This window comes from Lactuca serriola, chromosome 5 (assembly GCF_051521515.1).
Source record: "Lactuca serriola cultivar US96UC23 chromosome 5, Lser_US96UC23_V15, whole genome shotgun sequence".
Taxonomy (NCBI): Eukaryota; Viridiplantae; Streptophyta; class Magnoliopsida; order Asterales; family Asteraceae; genus Lactuca; species Lactuca serriola.
The window spans coordinates 99,400,161-99,413,468 of NC_136412.1; positions in this window are offsets into that span (position 1 = coordinate 99,400,161).

Consider the following 13,308-nt stretch of genomic DNA (forward strand, 5'->3'; position numbering starts at 1 on the left):
GGTCAACTTGAAGTTGACTTTTACTGGACTTGAACTAACCCTGTTTAGGGTTGCACGTTCTGTGTGCTGAATTGAAGGTTGTCGTGTAGGGATCGAGGAGTCGAAGGGAGTCGACTTGTTCGCCGAGGATAGTTCAAACACTACAGACATTGAGGTGAGTTACCTTCCAGTAGGGGTGGGTCTAAGGCCACAATGCCAACCCACCGAAGAGGGGTATTTAGAAGATGATTGTGTTTGGGATAATTATCTTGGTCTGGTTATGTGCTTTGGTCATGAGATTTATTTGTATGATATGTTATGTCTATAGTAAGGATCAGTTTCCCTGACAGCGGTCCTTAGTGTTGGATTAATGTCTAAGTCCATAACTATAATTGGTAAGACTTGACCGGACCCGACATGGTCCATTTGGGTTGCATGGAATCGGGACATTTGGATCGACATGATGAGGAAAAAGGATACTAGCGATTTATATTAATATATTATAAGTTCTAATATATTAATATATAATCATATTATTTTATTAGTATTGATCAAGAATTAATTTATAATTAATTAAGTGATCAAAAAGGGACTAATTAAATATGGACTCTTAGATATATATGTGTGATAGGCCAAGTTCATTTAGGTTAGGCTAAGCTTTCATGGATAGTCCATGGAGTGTTTAACCCATGGATCATATGAAATGAAAGGTTGTAGGGTCCATTATGTGTTGCGTCTTGGGCTCGGTCCTTAGTCCATTTTTGTATCCGGATTGGGCTTGTCCATCCGTGATTAATTTATTAGGGTTTAGTATTTATAGATGCCTGCATTTATCTTTATACATAGCTTTTTGAGTCGATCATTCATAGCGAATACTTTTTTATCGATTGTAACCCTAAAAGCCTCTACAGTGGAAGTTCTTTATCGAGCTCTGCTGAGGCGTGAATCTATTGAATCATTCAGCTTATTTTTGATTCATTCTCTTGTTCGTTATTCTATTTGCGTTATTCTGATTAACCTGTGTGAGATCTAAATGATCAAAGAGTTTTTCAACTCATCAATTGGTATCAGAGCAGGAGACTGTGTTCATACACATCTCTTTTGTGAAAGAAGTGATTAGGGTTCATTCCGCATTCATTGATATTTATTGAGCCGTCACTCCATAATTGACGTACCTCATTAATTATTCATCTTGCCCTAATATTACATATTACAAAGTCTGATCTTATAGCAGGTTTAACGATCAAGCATGGACGATTCTTAATCCAATCCCATCAACATCTCTAACAGCATCGGATCAACCACCAAGATCCCAATCCTCTACACTCAAGATTATGAGGTGTGGACGCACCATTTTGAAGACTACGTTATTGGATCAGAAGATAATGGGTATCTGATATGGGAAGCTATCACAGCTGGCCCCTTCGCTCACTCAAGCACTTCAAGAATCATTAAAACTCAAAAGGAGTACAATGATCTGTTAAAAGATTTGAAGGACGTCGCTCAGGACGAAAAGGAGAAGTTCCAATGCAACATTAAGGCATTGAGACTAATTCGATTTGCCCTTCAATCCGACACATTTCGGTTAGTAAGCTCTTGTGGTACAGCAAAGGAAATCTGGGATCGACTGCGAGAGCTGTATTCCACAGGTGAAGATCTGGAGCACTCGAGTCAAACCCTACTTCTCTCTGAATTTGGAGAGTTCAAGCAGAAGCCAGAGGAGGTTGTTACACAAAAATTCGATTGGTTCAATCATCTTCTCAGTAAGATGATCAAACATGACATAGAAAGAAAGCTCATCGAACAGAAGGTCACTTTCTTAAATGGCCTAAGACCCGAATGGAGGGCGATTATGTCGACGGTTAAAGCGCATGAGCAGTTCAAATCATACTCTTTGGCGAAACTGGTGGGGATTCTAAAATCCCAGGAAAAGATTGTGCTACAAGAGAAGAGCGTGGTTTTAAACTTGGGGTCTTTGGACCTCCCGTCTAAAGGAAAGAATGCAGCAACAGAAGAAGAAGATCTGAATCTGGGAGGCTATGATCTGACATCTGAAGACTATGCAATGATGGTGTCAAATCCCAGGAGGTTCATCAAGAAGAAGTTCCCTACCAACAAGAACCGAAATTAGCAGGGAAGCTACAACTCTAAAAAAGTGAAAGAGGAGTCGAAGGTTGAAGAACCAAAGAAAGAAGCGAAGGGTGAAGCTGATTCTGGTGTCAACTGTTTTTACTGTCGAGGGAAAAATCACTATGCAAAAGATTGCGTGTTGAAGAAGATGGCAGAGAAAGATGAGGAGAAGGATGAAGAAGCAAGTCTCCTGAAAAGACTGGAGGAGATTAAAAGGAAGAAAGCTACTACTAATCCCTCTATGAATGCTCTTGTTGTGTAGGATTCGGTAGATGATGATGAGTTCGGTGGTGTACAGGTGTGGTCAACCGACTCAGAAGATGATGAAGTGAGAAAGCCTACTCATGGAAAGGCTTATGTTGCAAAGAGTGGTGATGCTGGTGGAAGATGTTTAATGGTGACAGATGTATCCCAGATGAGGGGAGACAACACTGATGGTAGAAACGAAGTGGCTAAGGAGCGAGAGGACGTGTGCTTTACAGCGAAGCCTCTCAGTGTGCAGATCAGTGAACCAGATGAACTGATCAAGAAGGTTATAAGTGACGAGTAGTTCGACGAAGAATGGTACATAGATAGTGGCTGCTTACATCACATGACAGGAAGGAAGGAAGAGCTAAGGGAGTTTCGATCACTTCAAAATGGTGGCAATGTCAAGTTTGGTAACAACTCTTATGGAACGATAAAGGGTTATGGGATGATAACCAATGGAGACTTTACAATCAGAAAGGTGGCGTATGTAGAGGGGTTGTAGCATAACCTCATCAGTGTGTCTCAACTGGTGGGAGGTACATGTCTCAAAGTATCGTTCGATGACAAAGGTTCAGAGATAATAGAGAAGAAATCCAACAAAGTCATTCTCAAGTCAGAATGAAAAGGTGAAATGTTCCCTCTGAATCTCAAACCAATCAAAGGGCATCCTGCCATATGTCTATTGTCCAAAGCCCATTCAAATGAAAGTTGGTTGTGGCACAGAAGGCTCTCACACCTCAACTTCAAAGACATCAACAAGCTAGTCACCGGTGGTCATGTTCGGGGACTTCCACTGCTTAAGTTCGATCGAGAACACTTATGTGCTGCATGTGAAATGAGGAAGCAAAGTCGCCAAAGTCACCCAACAATCATAAACACCAAAGTTGTTGAACCACTCGAGTTGCTTCACATCGACTTATGTGGTCCATCATCAATCGAGAGTATTGGCGGTAACAAGTACATCCTTGTTATTGTTGATGACTTCTCACGATTTACTTGGGTATTCTTTCTAAAGCACAAATCCGAGGCGACTCCCAAGCTGAAGATCTTTATCAAGCAGGTCGAAGTGCAACTGAGAAAAGTCGTTCGAAACATCAGAAGCGATAATGGACTGGAATTCAAGAACATAGAATTCGAAGATTTCTTAGAAGAAAAAGGCACCAGTCACAATTTCTTAGCCCCCTATACACCTCAACAGAACGAAATTGTCAAAAGGCGAAACCGATCCCTGTGTGAGGCGGCCCGAACCATGCTGAGTTTTGCCTCCCTTCCTATATATTTCTAGGCAGATGCCATTGCTGCGGCTTGTTTCACTCAAAACATATCTTATCTCAACAAGCGTTTCTCTCTCACCCCTATGAGATTATCAACAATAGGAAGCCGAATGTCAAGTTCTTTCATGTGTTCGGTTCGAGATGCTTCATTTTCAACTCCAAAGAGCATCGCAACAAATTTGATGTCAAAGCCGATGAAGGCATCCTTTTGGGATATACTCTTACTTCAAAGGCGTATAGGGTTTTGAATAAGCGTTCTAAACGAATTGAAGAAACCTATTATGTAACGTTTGATGACAATTACGTCAAGAAGTTGAAGTCTACCGAAGAAACAATTGGAGAGATTTTCTCTCAAACAGGTCAAGTCACAGCCTCAATCGCAAATTTCTTTGACCAGTTCATGGATTTATTTGATGAACCTGAGAAGGCTACTCACTCTGAGGCCTTGGCAGCAGACAACAAGATGGATCACCTTAAGAAGATTATTGAAGACGCAACCAAACAAATCGGAGAAGAACCAGTTTGAAACGAACCTCCCCAGAGCAACACTTCGGTCGAGGGGGAGAATCAATTCTCTTCAAATCGACAGAACTCATATATCCAGGGGGAGAATCCAATCTTTGACGCACCCGAAAGCCCGGTTGCACCCGAAAGTACTGTAGCACCCGAAAGCCCGGTTGCAGCCGAAAGCCGGTTGCACACGAAAGTCCTGTAGCGACCGAAAGTCCGGCACAGCCCGAAAGCCCAGTAGAAGAAGAATTTTTTGGTTCACATCCAAATGATTCATCATCTGTCGAGGGGGAGAATTCCGATATGCACAATGATGACGATATTCAATCAGAGTTGGAAGAAATGGTAAATGCTGAATTAGATCCATGCTATGATCCAAATTATCCTCCTCTCACCAAATGGACCAGAGATCATCCTGTATCTCAAATAGTGGGTGATGCTTCAGAAAAGGTTCTAACTCGATCACAACTGAAGGCGAAGCAAACTGCTTTATTCTCCAAAGTAGAATTCTGCATGTTCAATTCATTCATCTCCAAAATAGAGCCGAAGACCGTCAATATTGCTCTCGATCATTTTGATTGGGTTCAGGCAATGCAAGACGAACTCAATGAGTTCGAAAGAAATAAGGTCTGGAGACTTATTCCAACACCAAAAGATGCCTCAGTTGTCGGTCTCAAATGGGTGTTCAGAAACAAAATGGACAAGGAGGGAAATGTAATCCGGAATAAGGCTCGGCTAGTGGTGAGAGGATATTGCCAGGAAGAAGGAATTGATTACGAAGAGACATTCGCTCCGGTTGCAAGGTTGGAATCCGTTCGTATATTTCTTGCCTATGCTGCACACAAGAACTTTGAGGTCTACAAGATGGATGTGAAGTGCGCCTTTCTGAATGGGGAACTTGAAGAAACCGTGTACATGGAGCAACCTCTTGGTTTTGTAAATGAAAAGCATCCAGATCACTGCTACATCTTGGATAAGGCAGTTTATGGTCTGAAACCAGCTCTTAGGGCATGGTATGAAAAATTAACCAACTTTTTAAAGATGTCTAAATTCAAACAAGGTTCGGTTGACCCAACCTTCTTTCATAAAAATGAAGGTAACCACCTTATGATCGTTCAAATCTATGTCGATGATATCATCTTCGGCTCCACGAATCCTAGCCTCACAGCTGAATTCAGGAAGTTGATGGAGACTAAATTTGAAATGAGCTCAATGGGTTCGATTAACTTTTTCCTTGGTTTAAATATTAGAAAGAGACCTGAAGGCATCTTTATCAACCAGGAAACATACACAAAGACTCTCCTTGCTAAATTCATCATGATGGGAGACTGAAAGGTCAAAGTCCCTATGGAGTTCGGAACCAAGCTCACACCATCTTTGGAAAAACCGGCAGTCGATATTACACTATATCGCCAAATGATTGGTTCCCTGATGTATCTCACAGCTAGCAGGCCTGATATAATGTTTTCAGTATGCTATTGTGCCAGGTTTCAAGCTAATCCTCGTGAACCACACATGCTGGCAGTGAAGAATATATTCCGGTACTTTAAGCGAACCACCTCTCCCGGTCTCTGGTATCCTTCAAAATCAGGTTTCTTCATTCAAGCCTACTCAGATGCAGACTTAGGAGGATGTGCTATAGACCGAAAAAGCACCACAAGAGGCTGCCAATTCCTAGACGGGAAGTTGGTTAGCTGGCAATCGAAGAAACAAACATGTGTTTCTCTATCTACAACCGAAGAAGAGTACATTGCAGCCGCCTCCTGCACATCACAAGTGATTTGGATCAAAAGCCAACTCCGGGATTATGGACTCAATATGAAAAAGATCCCACTATATTGCGATTCAGAAAGTGCAATTAAGATCTGTCATAACCCAATGCAACATTCCAAAACCAAGCATATAGCACTGAGGTATCACTTTATTAAGGATCATGTGGAAGATGGAAACGTCGAAATTCACTTTGTTCGAACCACTGATCAACTGGCCGACATCTTCACCAAAGCTCTTCCTGAAGCAAGTTTCAATAAAATCCTACAAGGCCTAGGTATGATGGAATCGGAGTCAGTACCAAAATCACCTTCTCAAAACTAAAAGTTGGAAGCGAAATGAACCGAACGCTCGGTCTATTTCAGGCTCGGTTCACACGGGAACCGAAATGAACCGAACTCTCAGTCTATTTCGGGTTCGGTCCCACTGCACTTGTTTTTGCTTATCTCAAAAAGGTGATATCTTTGGTTGGATACTTTTGTATAATTGTTTTCCAAAAATCCAAATTTTTTTTTTTGGAACCGAAATGAACTGAGCGTTCGGTCCATTTCAGGTTTAGTTCAAAATTTTTTGTTTGGTTTGTTTTGTTTTTCTCTTTCCAAAAATATCAAAAATTCCAAAAATATTTTCTTTCTTTTTGTCTCTACTTCTGTTTATGTTCACAGTTTATGGAATATCGATGGGGCAGGTATCATTCTCACACTTTATACTAGCTAAGTGTCCCTAGAAGCATGCTGCTGCATGTTGTCCAAAGCCTCGATTGATTTTGAATAATGCCTTGTTGATTGGGTATATACAAACCTTGTCTGCCCAATTAGGCTGCTAAATTTATTCTAATCATGAGCTACCTTACTCTTTTCTCATATGAGTTAAGAGTTTTCTGCTTGGTCACTATTTTTATAGCAGAGGTACTTTGGTTTCTTTACACCACCTCAAACATTTTTCTCCATCATATTTCGGTTCATACATGTAACCCTTGAGACTCTCAGAAATAACCACTGAGGTTTATGGCTACACAATCTCTCCGTTTATGATCTTAGCTTCATGTCACTACGTGCTAAGTGAAACCCAAAATTCAATTCCTACTATGAATTGACCATGAACAATTAAATTTGCTCTAGATTTCACCTATGAATTAACGAAACCACCCATGTGGTCGTACCATGAAATCTCTATTTTTCTTTTTGTGTGATTCTTATGAAATTGTTACACACCATAACATTTCTTCCAGTAGAATCTAGTTTTAAATTGTTTTGGAGATTTCACATCAAACATTTCCAACAAGTCACTAAATATTATCCAAACCTACTTGTTCAACAGACCACATTGGTCTCACAAGTACTTCATTCGTTTTCTATCTTATGTCAAGATCTGGAATTCTGAACTGAAGCGAAAGCCACCCCTCTAAGCCTCATTAAAAGATGCCTTTCAACACTTCTTAACAAGTGCTTGATTGTAATTCAACGGGAATCAAAAAAGACACTTTAAAGTCTCTCTTGACTTTGAAGGAAGAGATTCGTGCCCGGGATCCATTGTTTCGTGTCTATATTGACATCACAATTTCCCACATATATGTTGCTTTATTTCCTCATCTTTGACACTCTATGCACGAAAATCTTTTTGATTTTCCAAAAGTCTGGTTTGGTTCACTACAAGCTATTTTTTTATGTAGCTCCGGTTCTTAATGCTATATTCACAAAGGGATGCGGTGGTTTTTCTAAGTGTTTGTTTTTATTTAATGAAGACAGCTCATTTTAAAAATAAGATGATGACTCAGCCGGGAGACTAAAGGTTTCAAGAATTCAAAAAGGTATTTGATGGGAAGACGTGCTAAATGGAAACGTTTTTCTCTCTCATGCACAATCATAGGGGTTGCCAACTGTCATGCATCAATCAACTCAAGAACCGATTCGCTTTTCAAGAGGATTTGGAGGCGAATTTTTCTCTCACCTCTACACACAGTATAAAGGGTTCAACCCTAATTGTTTGACCTCTTTACTGCACCCAAATTTCTGAGAGCAAACAAAGACGATTTTCTCCCACTGTTCATCTTCTTCTTCGAAGCACTCAACAATGGCGGATTCCTCCTCTGTTCATGAAACCTCCCACATTCTCCCAATCAGACCCCAGCAAAGCTTGGTCATTGATCTCACCCCAGTTTCGTATGATGCCTTCATGTATCCCATAGTGGAGTGTCTCAAATACTCTCCACTGGTTCTCGCACTGACCAAGGTCGAAACTGTGCCTATGGAGTGTCTATCCCAGATTTTCTCCATAGCTCACTATGATAAATCTGTTGATCGCATTTACTTCGACATCCTTGATACCAAATCCTCCATCTCCAAGCAATGATTTTGCTCAATTCTAGGGTTTGAACCTGATGAGTCGAGGGTTAACCCTGACTCCATCCCTATGGGCCAATTATTCTCCATGTTTTACAACATGGGTTACACTGAAAATCCTCACCACTGTCACGAAGTTCAAGAAGTGGTGTCTTCCTCCTCAATGGAATGGCTTTTTCACGATACTATTCAAAGGTTTATCAGAGTGGAGTGCACGTTTTGATGGGGCTAGTCGTCTGTTCATGACGATTCTTTATGGGTTGTATAATGGGATCAACCTCGACTATGACTCAGTTCTATGGCAACAGTTGATTCAAAGCCTCGCCTCTTCTTCTTGACACACTGAAATCTCCTATGCTAGGTTCTGGACGCTCGTAACCAAATGGGCAATGGACAAGTATCATGTCCCCATTGTGGCCACTTCTCCACTCTCCTCGATTGGCATCTTCCACACCACAAAGATCATCGTTACTGATCCTTCCAAGTTTCTATTCATTGGCTCGATTCATGAGTCAATGTATGCTTGTGTATCAGGGGAAAGTCGCATCATCAAGAACTACAAGGAGTTTCTTCCTTCGGGTCCCAGAGAGCTGACTCCAGAGATGCTTCAGTCCATCAACGATGACGATAAGCCTGCTCCCAGGGGCAAGAAACCAGAAAAAGGGAAAGACAAGAAAGTGGTCAAAGGGGCGAAAGGCCCTTCTCCTAAAAAGAGAAAACCAACGAAGGCAGCCCAATCACCTCCACCGAAGAAGAGGAAAACCCAGACTAGACGAAAACTCATTCTTGCCTCTTCCTCAAGTGAATCAGAGGATGAAAGTTCAGACTCAGAGGAGTCACTTCGAGGTGACTCTCCTCCCCGTTCGCCTTCACATGAGGTACCAATTACAACCAAACTTGTCTCTTCTCCCCCGATAACTATATCTATTTCCTTTCCCCCCATAACTTCCACCACTCATATTCCACCCACTTCTATCCCTGTACCACCTCCCATTTTCTCAGACGCTACAACAACAACAACCACTAGAGTTCGAACCAACGTATCTGATACGGGGGCTCGTACTTCAGCACCCGAACAAACACCTACAACCGAACATACTTCCACACCCGAACCTACTCCCATAACCGAACCTCCACCTTCGCCTTCATCTCCCAATCACTCACCCGAAATCGAAACATTTCTGGGAGGGGAAGATATGACCTTTGATTCCGTTTACTACAGTCCCTACTAGGTTCAAAGCGATGATGACGATGATGCTCCTGTCACCAAAAAGCACATCAGGGAACTTCATGAGAAAATTAATAATCTCATTGCGTCTTCCTCCTCCTCTCGATCACATATCACAGAAGCTGCCATTCAGGGGATGGTTGATACTTTCACCAAGGCACACGAGGCCTCTATCAACTCTGCCACTGTTGCTATAGATGCATCTACAAAGGCCTGTTCTCCTGCCCTTGCCTTGCTCAGCAAAATTGAGGGGCTTCCTGAGCAGGTGGTCCATCCAAAACAAGGGGGAGAAGGAGCTTCAAAGGGCGATAATCAATCTCAACCGCCTCCTAATTTTGCATCAGCTTCAACTAAAGCAACCGAACCACCAACAACTAGTCATGCTTCAGGTTCGGGTGCTCAAGACAAAGGGAAAAAGGTTCTTGATGATAGTGATGGCGACGATGACAAAGAAACCATTGTTGATATCTTGAAGAAACAGGCCAAGGATAAGGATCCAGACATGAGTGCTCGGATCGCTAAAGAGGCCGAAGCAAACGAAAGGAGGATGAAGGAGGCTCATGATCTCCTTGAAAGTCGAAAAACCCTATTCCCTCCATGGACTCTTGAGAAGCTTATCAAAGAAGCTATCGAGTCCCCCAACATCCTTTGGCTTGAACCTGTGATCTCCTTGGACATGGTTAATTCTGTCGACTCTCAGTTCGACATGCCCTTGACCCGAAAGGCCTTTATATTTCATGCGTTTCCCCTCATTGCCGAAGTCCCTCATCCTCACCCGAAGGTCGATAGGGAGATTATTGACTTCTATCTAAGGTTTTCTCAGCCTCAGTATCAGACGTGGAGTGCACAGAAGATTGTCAACGTTCGGGTCCTCAAACCCATTCGGGAGGGTAACTTCACGAACGTCAGATTCAAGGTTCTGAGGGGGTCAGAAAAAGCTGAACATGCCATTTCTCTCGCTGATCTTCCTAACCTGAATCCTCATGATTGGATCATCCTGCATAACATCCTCCTCACCAATGAAGCTGAATATGGGCCGATCATAGATCACTTCAAGAGGATGTTGGTCTGTTATATCATGGAGGTTGCCAAGATGGATTAGGAAATTGCCAATGTATTCAGGAAGAATCCCACAATCTCCCCAGTCGGTTCTGAAAGTGATCTAAATAAAATGTAGATGGGGGGGATCGATCCAAAGCGAAACTCAGTCATGTTCACCAGGAATGAAGGCCAAAAATGTTTATTCGCCTTGGCTGACAAGCATCTTTATACCACTTCATGTTTGGAGCATGTTCTGGGGATCATCAATCGGTGTAAGCAGAATTCTGAAGATGACAAGAAGTACTTCAATGACATGATTCACTGGTATATTCGGTTCAGACAAACTATTCTTTCCATTATTCCTTGTTTGTTCGATACCACAAAGAAAGTTTCTGCAACAGGATCCAACAAGCCAAAGTAGAGTCTCGCTCCAATTGACGTAAAGGGGGAGATTGTAGGGTCCATTATGTGTTGCGTCTTGGGCTCGGTCCTTAGTCCATTTTTGTATCCGGATTAGGCCTGTCCATCTGTGATTAATTTATTAGGGTTTAGTATTTATAGATGCTTGCTTGCATCTTTGTATGTAGCTTTTTGAGTCGATCATTCATAGCGAATACTTTTTTATCGATTGTAACCCTAAAAGCCTCTACAACGGAAGTTCTTTATCAAGCTCTGCTGAGGCGTGAATCTATTGAATCATTCAGCTTATTTTTGATTCATTCTCTTGTTCGTTATTCTATTTGCATTATTCTGATTAACCTGTGTGAGATATAAACGATCAAAGAGTTTTTCAACTCATCAAAGGTCATGGGTATTAGGGTTTAACCCTAATCTCCACACTATATAAATAAGTCATTGGTTGGTGAAATTGGCACTAGTGTGTGTACACGAAAGGGCAAGGCCGATTTCACTAGAGAAAACCAAAGTATCCTTATTCTCAAGGTTATTCCAAGTGTTCATGGTGTTGTGTGAACCATTTGAGGTGTCACACTTGGGGCACTAGGCACCTCAAGCTTCATGAAGACAAGTTACATCGAAAAGGTATGTATTCTATCTATTTTATTACCCAAGTATATGATATTTTCATGCTAGTATAGGGTAATATCTTGGAAACATCATATATGCATGTATAATAGAGAAAACATAGATCCAAGGTATTTAGGGTTGTGTGTGCACCATAGGATGTTGTAGTATACTAGAACCCAACAGTGGTATCAGAGCCATGGGTTGTTTTTTGTCATATTGATGCAAATGTTTTATTTTCAAAGTTGAAAAAAAGGAAAAAAACAAGACATTTGTCAAATTTTAAGATACTTACTTGTTTTGGTGAAAAACTAATTATTTGTAAAATTTGAATCAGTTGCTATATGAGTTGAATTAGGTCAACTTTAGTAAAAGATAAAATGATATGATTATTTTATTAGTTTTAAATGTTTGATCTAAATGTTTTAAGGAGATACAAATTTTGTCATAAAATTTTGGAGCTCAAAAGTTCTTTTAAAGTTGTGATCTTAAGTGTTTTTGAAAGCTCCATAAGTTATGGATATGAAAAGGTTTAAAAAAAATTGATTCAAAGTTTTTATGGAGTTACAAAATTTGGTGTTAATGTTTTAAAGAATTTCATAACTTATTCTTAAGTTATGGAACATGAAAAGTTTCATCATAAAACAAGCATTTAACAACATAAGTTATGGATTACCAAAAGTTTTATGTTTCCTTGATTTATGAGTTAGTTTACATTAATGAAAAAAAATTGTGTTTTAGTTGTTTTCAATACTAATTAATCTAGAGGTAGTTCATAAAATGTGTTTTTGTAACTTGTCCTCAAGTTACATAAAAGGTCACATTTATGAATATTAAAACTCATAAAAGTGCCATAGGTTACAAAAAAAAATAAAGAGTCTTTTCTTATAAATAGTTTTTGTGGCTCCATAACTTGTCCTCAAGTTATGGATGTCCAAGAGTCTCTTCATTAAAAGTTTTAAAGCTTTAATTAAAACTCATAAGTTATAAAAATCCAAGAGTTTTGAATAGTTTCAAAACTTGACCTCAAGTTTTTGAATTTGAAAAGTTTTCTCTAATGAATACTTTAATTCCAAGTTATGCCCTTAGAATTTTAAAAGATAAAATTCAACCCATATACTTTATAATATTATAAGTTAATAATATATATATATATATATATATATATATATATATATATATATATATATATATATATATATGTATGTATGTATAAGACCAAGTCGTCTTACCACTAGTAGACCTCATTCACGAAGCAGGTCTATAAGGGGGTATAAGGTTACTGCCTATAAAATGGCAGTTTAATGGGTGTCCACTCTCACCCACCGCTTTCTTGACTGGTGGAGGGTCGTTAGCCGAACGGGTAGGAAAGGACTATAATTCTCCCTTCATTAAAAGTATAATGATAAATACTAAGTAACTAAACATTTATAAATTCCCAATCTTAGTTACTTAGGAAAATGTGAATTTGGTGCTAACCCATGAAATTACACTTTGCACCCTTGTTAAGTCGTTAGTGAAGCGTGTGTGGTTAACCGGCACACTAACATGGGACTGACAATGTGTGGCAATGGGTGACTTAAGTTTTATCATAGATCGGTGGAGCGCGTGTGGTTAACCGGCACATCGATTGGGTGATAAAATTAAGGGTACCAAGTCAATTTGCATGGTTATTCACACCTTGTTTGTGATCCTCGGCATCCCAGTCACAAACTTGAGAGGGCACAATCGAGATTCAAACATGCCATTGAAAGTTCAATGT